This window comes from Otolemur garnettii, unplaced genomic scaffold (assembly GCF_000181295.1).
Source record: "Otolemur garnettii isolate 467f Iridium unplaced genomic scaffold, OtoGar3 scaffold00079, whole genome shotgun sequence".
Lineage (NCBI taxonomy): Eukaryota > Metazoa > Chordata > Mammalia > Primates > Galagidae > Otolemur > Otolemur garnettii.
In genome coordinates, this window is record NW_003852474.1 from 6,849,204 (window position 1) to 6,857,364 (window position 8,161).

The window sequence follows — 8,161 nt, forward strand, 5'->3', positions numbered from 1 at the left end:
TAACCTTGTTAGTGACCTTGGCAGGAAACAGGTAGAAGCCTTAATTTCTTGTTTTGTAAAATGAAGACTTTTTAATCCCCTGCACACACACCTCCCCCACTTTATACCAGTGTTTCTTGAAATAGTGTTTCCAGGATCACCTGCATCACATCCCTGAGGTGCCTCTCAGCGTGCAGACTCCAGGGCTTTATCCTGGCCTCTATGCAACTACATTTTCTGGAACTAGGAATCTACATTTTAACAGGTACCCCCGGTGCCTCCCACTGTGAGTGCTGTGTTTTGTCCCAGTCATTCATGTTTATGTTATTACACTCACTGAGACACTGAAACCCCAGCTAATTCTAGTTCTATTACAGCAGTGAAGAATTGTCCATACATAAGTCACCTTAAAAAAAAAAAAAAGGAAAATATAAGTACCTTTATTGAGTCCCAGGAGGAAATTGTGTTTTAGGTAATATACTGTTTTTGAACAGAGGAATGTGGTTGTAAAGTGAGTGGGAAATGTCCCAGTTTTTTTACTGTTCCTGTATTCACAACATTTGCAATTTGACCTTGTGCCTGGCACCAGAAGGAAAAGTCTACTTCTGTTCCTTTTGAATTTAAGCTGCACTGTGACTTGTTTTGGCCAATTGGATGCAAAAAACCTGAGTCCTGAAGAAGATTGCAATGCTTCCACTGTCCTGGGCTCCCAACATTGTCCTGTAAACAGGCCCAGGCCAGCCTGCTGGTGGGTGAGAAACCTCATGAGGAAGAAAGCAGCTGGCCCAGCCCTGGTGTCCTGGAAGTTTAAAGCAAATGAGGAGGCATAGCCGGGGTCAGCAGAGCTGCCCTCTGGACTCACTGAGTCTGAGAGAACCGCTGGGCTGATCTGTGGACTGTGAGCAATGCCAAATGGAATTGTTTGAAGCCACTCAGCTTTGAGATAGTTGGTAACGCAGCAATAACTGATTACTACAAATGTCAATGACAAAGTTGCAACTAAATTGTTAATAACTGGGCCTCTTTTCTCATCTTTCATCCTGAATCAAAAGTCAGGCAGCAAGGAAAAATGGGACAGGCTGCAGTGGCCCAATGGCCATGGAGTCTTACCTCCCCAACCCCTCCTGCTATTCAAATGTATCCATTTTGCCAATAATTTTCCCAGTTTGATTGGTCTAGAAAGCTCTGGATGGAACCATCCCATGTTTAGCCCCATTGTCTCCCTGAAGAAAGTGGAGGTGGTCTAGGCATAAGCATCTCCCAAACCAACAATAAAACACCAAGCACTCTGCTCTTAGGAAGGGATGTCTCAGGAAGAGTAGCCGTCACCCAGGAGGTGAGTCTACCCTCAGACTTCACCCCCTATCAGAGATACCGAAGGTGATGTAAACAGCACTTTCAACATTATGTAAAAGTTAAGTGTTATAAAGATTTCTACCAAGGATAACACTCAGCTAAAGTTTTGGGGGAATAAGTAAATATGCGAAGGATATAGTGATTTTCAGCTGGGGGCCATTCAGAATTTAACAGTGGGAAGGGAACAGTATGGATTTGTACCTTAACAAGCAGAGGCCTGCATTACAAAGGCTCCAAAGCTCTCTTTTAGAGGACTAAATTGTACTGTGTATCCCCCTCTTAACCAGGTTTGAGTGGCCTCCCTCGCATGACACTGAGTGGGCTTTTAATAATGGAAATAATAACCGCATTATATACACTAGGTGGTTTCTGTGAGCCATAGCTCTTCCTTTAGTCTAACGGCATCTCTGATATGAAGTGAGCCCCCTTAAATGTCTCTTCCGCAAATTCCTAACTAAGGACATTTGAATGGAACTTTAAGCAACTACCGAACTTGGTCAAAATTCATTAAGACCTCTCCAAAATAGGCTTGGCATACAAACTGCAAATGCTTCTCTCCAGCTGCCAGACAAAAACTGCAGAAACAAGGATTAACACCACTCCTGAGGGCTTGTATTGGAGGTTGGAGTGGCTTAGGCAGTGGAAGAGCTTGTCTTTGAATTTTCCATAATTAGATGGGAAGTAACTTGCAGAGTTCCACGTTATCTACCAAAGGTCTCAGTTGGAATCCATCCTGTGGGCCGCTTGTACACAGCAGCAGGGCAGCAAGGAGGCTGTGGGGATGGCAGCTGGAAGGGAAGAGCACCTGCCGGTGTAGAGAAGAAGCGGGATGAATGAGCCAAAAGGCTTCCTAGAGGGCAGGAGCAGCAGGGGAGAATGTCCAGGGTCTGGGATTCCTGGTGGGCATTTCTACTGGCAAAAATGCCAGACACCCAAAGGGGGAAGCTGCCATGCTGGGGGAGAGTGTGGGTCAGGGAGGGGCTGCTAAGGATGGAGACACACAATATGGCCCTGGGGGTCCTTGGGTTGATCAGATAGATGGTCTTAGGGTGGTGGGTTTCCTTGGGGCCTGATAACATTGATAAATTCAGGGAAAAGTTCAATTCTATGACCAGGCTCAGGAAGAAAGAAGCTGTGCTCCACACACATGGCCCTGGGAGCCCTCCCTTCTTCCTCACTTCTCCTCCCTGCACTCAGTCAGCCCAGATCACAGCTGCCCACAGTGAACTTCAGTGACCTATTTGCAGAGGCAGTGGATGAGAATTTGGGGCACCTGAGACAAGTGTATGAAAGTGAAAAACACCTAAAGTCATCCATTCTCCATGACCTGCCACAGATAGCTTACCTTATGTGACAATTTCACTCTAAAAGTTCCTAAATCTGCATTGCTCAGGCTGTTCTAATATCTGCCAACATCTCCAGAGTCAACTTAACACAGTCACTTTTCTAGTAGAGATAAAGATTTGGGGTGTCACCCAAGCACTCCAATCAGCCCTTCCTAAGGTTGTTGACAGCCACCTCCTGGGATGCATCTGTGGCTATATTGGAAATATATTGGAACTCTTTGGGTTCAGGTTTTCAAAGAGTCAATTGCAGTTGAAATTAGAAGAGAGAAGGAAGTTAGACATATTGAGCGTCAACCATGAGCCAGGCACTATTCTAGGTCTTGAGAATACAAAATCTAAATTGGAACTTAAAACTGGATTCAAATTTACATAAAACGGGGCAATGCAGATAATTGGTATAAGGACAACGGATATTTCCACAGACTTTGAAGACTCTCCTGGGGGTGGGGCAGATGTGGAGTTGGGTGGGCCAGTTCTTCATATGAATATTGGCTTTGTTGTGAGGGGTGCTGTCAAGTGCATTTGTCCAGAGGAGCCCAGTGAAAACCTCTGCCTCTGTTTTCAGACCACAGAGACGTTGGGTAAGTTACTCTGAGAAGTTTCCTCTGCTGTAGAAGCAGAGGGACTGTTGATAGATTTCTGGAGGAGGGACTGTTGTCTGTTCTCTTCGTTTGCCCTACTCAGAAAAATGTTCGCATTTCTTTTTAAGGCGTTGCATGTAGGATCATTCTTGTTGCAAGCTATGCATATGTATCTGTTTAATTTTAACTCAAGCTCTATACCAAAAGGCAAGTTCATTTACTCAGAGCCTAGACAGAAGGCTTTCCCAGTCTTGACACCTTGCTTATTTGCTACTTAAAGTCTTTTGGAAGAAAAGAACAGATTTTTGCATTTTGTTCCCTTTCCTATTTCAGGAAATAAAAAGAGAGAGAGATTAAAAAAAATCCACACAACTGTCCTAATTGGAAGGGATTCTTGATCTATTTCATTGCAGTCTGTTTATTTCTGGTAAGTGTCCAGAACACTTGGCCCCTACCCCTGCCAAGGCTGCTTTCCAGCAACATCCCAACTCTGTTCCAGAGCAGTTGGAGCCCACCACAGCCCAGGAATCACTACACAGCCCCGGGTGGCAAGCAGGGCTCCTGTTTCCTCCCTGGGCCCTGTCTTCAGCTTTTCTTGTAGGCCCAGGCCAGCTATCCTACCACATTAGCATCCCTCCATCTCCTCCTTTCAGGTCACTCAGCTTATCTCACTCCAGGCAGGGTTGCCCCACCCTGCTATCTCCACACTCTGTGTGTACATATGAGAGCTGGGAGACTGGAGTGACCAAAGTTTCACCCTGGAAGCAAGCAGAGCCCCCTTAGTGTCGTACGTGAGGCCAGCTCCAGCCTGCACAGAGTTGCTTTAAGTTAAGGACTGGTATCATAAGAAGGTACCTATTAAAGACAAAGAGTTCAGAGTGGAGCAGGGCCAAAGCTAGAGTCAGAGGGCACACAGGAAAACAAAGGCATTGAGATGCAGATGGACCAACACCAAGAACAACCTCAGGGATGGAGGCAGAGAATGGGACCACCAAGACAGCATGTAGTCAGGATGGGTGTTTAAAGAAAAAATTAAAGCTTAATGGAATTTATTGGAGGAAAGAACAATTCACAAATTGGGCAGCGTTCAGAACCAGAAGAGGTTTGGAGAACTCCTCCACAGCAGTACAGGAGGCACTGTGCTTTAATAGGCTGATGTGGAAGGAAGACAAAACATTTTTCAATGGTTAGAACCTTCTAGTTAGAGATTATTGAGGGCTTTTTTATTGGTAAAATTTCTAGATTTGTTTTACTGTTTACATTAGGTTTATGTTCACTTATGTAGGAACTTACAGCCCTGAGCCACCACAACCTAATAGTTTCTCAATTAAAATGACTTTTTAACATGGGGAGGAGTGAGTGCATCTTTAATATGAGATGGCAGAAAAGGACCCCAGAAGGGTTCTAGACCAGAGGTGGTACACCAGTGGCCTCCAGATATGTTCTGTTCAGCCCAAAGTGTATGTATGTGTGTATAAATATGTGTTTGTGTGTGTATGCATACAATTTCCTTCTGGTTGATGCTGAATGTTTTTAGATGGCACAGAGTTCTCTACTTTGCTACAGCTCCCACTGCTCCTGGATCTCCTCACTGACCCATCCTGTCTTCCCTACAGTATATTACCATATTACATGCAGGAACAGTATTACATATTACATGCTGGAACTCTTTTCCCAGAGAGAGGAAAAGAAAGTGGTGGAGGAGGAACATACCTGCCTTGTGCCTCAGTTGTATCTTGTCAAAAGCCTTGGGAAGGACAGCTTGGAAACTCAGCATCAATTTCCCCAAATCATCATACTTGGACATGAGCCTGGTGGTGGTGCTTCCTTTTCCTCAAAGAAATCACTCAAAACTTCAGGAAGTTTCATTTGCATTGAAATTTAGAGACAGATATAATCTGTAGACTCCAAAACATGTGTAAGGGCTGCCAAGACCAGAAAGCTCACAGGAAGAGTAGGCAAGTGTTGGGGGCAGTAGCAGCAGAGCTCAGATAGCACAAGCAAAGGTCCACTTCCTGAGAGTGAGGCCATCACTGGTTCCTTGTTTGCACTGTCTGGGAAGGAACTAAAGCCCCTAGGACTGGCAACAGAAGCCCTGGGAGACCCATCAGATTCTGAGAAGCTAGGAGGCAGAGCTTTATAAAGGATCACACCATATTTTTAGGAAACTATCTTTCTCTGCGGAAACAGAGAAATAGAGGTCCTATGGGATTAAGAATTCTGGAAAACTGACCTTGCCCCACGGCGAGGTAGAACATCTTACAAAAAGTTGATCCAGGGCATTCCAACCTATAAACTCCATGAATAATTTAAAAGAAGATGGAAAAGCCTTGATACAAACACACTATGAGACTCAAAGGGCAGCAAATCATGTCAACAGATGAATTTGCACCAGAAAAATGTGGCTTGAAAGAGATGAAAAATATGATCAAACATTCCACTATGAATTAGAAACAAAACAAAACACCGTAACAAGACAATCTGATCTCTGAAGGAAAACCACAAAGCAGGAACTCAAATAAAAGATGACAAGGTGATGAGAGGTGATGGGGTAGGATGAGAAGATTCAGGAAAGAAGCCGAAGAAAATAAAAGGTGAAAAGTCATTGCAGAAAGTACCATCAGAGAAGCAGAGGATGGAGATGTGAGATGCAAACTCCACGGAATATAGATAGGGAGTGATGATTTGAGAGCAAGTGATAGTGATAGCAGGGAGGAAATGGAAAGAGACTGGAGAAAACTGGAGTCCCCAAAGAACCCAAACCAATGGAGTGAAACAAGTGTTTAAAAATGCAATTCAAAACATTTCCTGAAATAAAACAAGAAGAATCTGCTTATTGAATGTTCACACCACTTACCAGGGAAACCCAACTTAGAACAGTCTCTATCTGAGACGTAGCCTAGTAAAGTTATTGAACTTAAAGAAAGCATCCTTTGGGGAATAAGCACGAAATACTAAATCACTTACAAGGAGTAAAAAAAAGTCAGGTTGAACTCAGCCTTCACCAAAACAACATTCAACGTTAGCAGGGGGTAGAGAAACACTACATTCAACATTAGAAGGGGGTAGAGAAAAGATACTTAAGAAAAGTACAAACCAAGAATTTTATATCATCCACGCTGTTCAACAATTACAAAGGATAAAGAAAACCATTTTGTACATATAAGATCTTAGAGAGTATATAGTTCTCATGAACCCTTTTTAAGGAAATGATCAGAGGAGGAAGTCTTTGGCCAAACTCTAAGCCAACTCCAGAAACCTTAGCCAAAACTCAGACTGAAGTATTGATTTTAGTTGTTTATTTTTTTGAGACAGAGTCTAACTTTGCCACCCTTGGTAGAGTGTCATGGCATCATAGTTCACAGCAACCTCCAACTCTTGGGCTCAAGTGATTCTCTTGCCTCAACTTCTCAAATAGCTGGGACTACAGGCACCCACCACAACACCCAGCTATTGCTTTTTTAGAGATGGAGGTCTCACTCTTGCTCAGGCTGGTCTTGAACTCCTGAGCTCCTGAGCTCAGGCAACCCACCCACCTCGACCTCCCAGAGCACTGGGATTATAAGCATGAGCCACCGTGACTGGCTAAACTATTGATTATATTTAGGCTTAGATCTAAGACTAAATGTAAGGTGTTGATTACTGTAACATCATGGAATGTAAATCTTCTATGCCCTGACAATACAGAAATAATACAACTAACACAAATTGGGATGAGAAGGGGGTGAAGATGGCAGGACAAACAGTAATTGCTGCAATGATAAAACCAGGGAGACAAAGGAAATAATTTAAAGCTCAAAAATCAGATAATAGGCATATAAGTATATTTAAGATTCCAAAGTAAAAATTAGCAAAGATAATATTATTGATTTAAGTCAAGAAGTGCAGGAGAGGTGGAGAAAGGGAAGAAAATACTAATTTTGTTATTGCCCAATACTGGTTAAAAAGCAGACAGCCAAGGCTGTTCTATGATAATTTAATTATAATGATTATAAAGGTAATCATTAGAACAACATCCAAATCCTCCTAAATATCAGAACTTAATTCTCTTCTCATGTCTCCAGGCCTTTTCTTCTTTCCTCTCCTTGTTTCTCTTCTCTCTTTACTCACTCTGCCCACACCCTATAAAGCAAAAACCTCATATTGAAAGATTTTCAAGGAACTGTATTCAGATAAAATAATATGACAGATCTTCAATCCATTTATCTACCATATCAATAAATATAAATGCAATTAACTCATCCATTAAGGTCAATGATTTTCACGTGGTATTGTAAAGCAAAATCCCATTCTATGCTGTTGAATGGAGACACCGAAAACAAGTAAATGATAATATTTGAAAATGAGAAGGATAGACAAAGGTGTGTCCCAGGCAATTGCAAACCAAAAGCAAGCTTACCAGTTTACCTTCCAAGAAGAAATTCAGGATGAAGGAAAAAAAAATTAAATGAGACAGAGAAGGGAGCGTTATAATTCTAAAGAACACATTGTACAAGAAAGAGACACTAGTTACTGAATGACTACACATAAAATCACATAGCAACAACATTCATAAGGCAGAAACTACAGAGGATACATAAGGAGAAACAGAAACACACTCATAGTAGGAAACTTTTCAAAGCTATTAATTCATGTCAGATCAAATAGCAAAAATAAGCAGAAAGTAAGAAAGTTGATCCAATTGATATACACCAAATTCTGCATCCTGGAAATGAAGAATTTACCTTCTTTCAAGGCGGTCAATGGGACATTCATGAAAACGGATCACATAATTGTCCATAATGAAAATTTCAACAAAAGTAGAAATAGTACAAGCAAAATCTTCTGATGATAATGTGATTAAACTAGATATTGATAAAGAAATAAAAAGATCCTTCTAGTAGAATTTTTTTTTTTTTT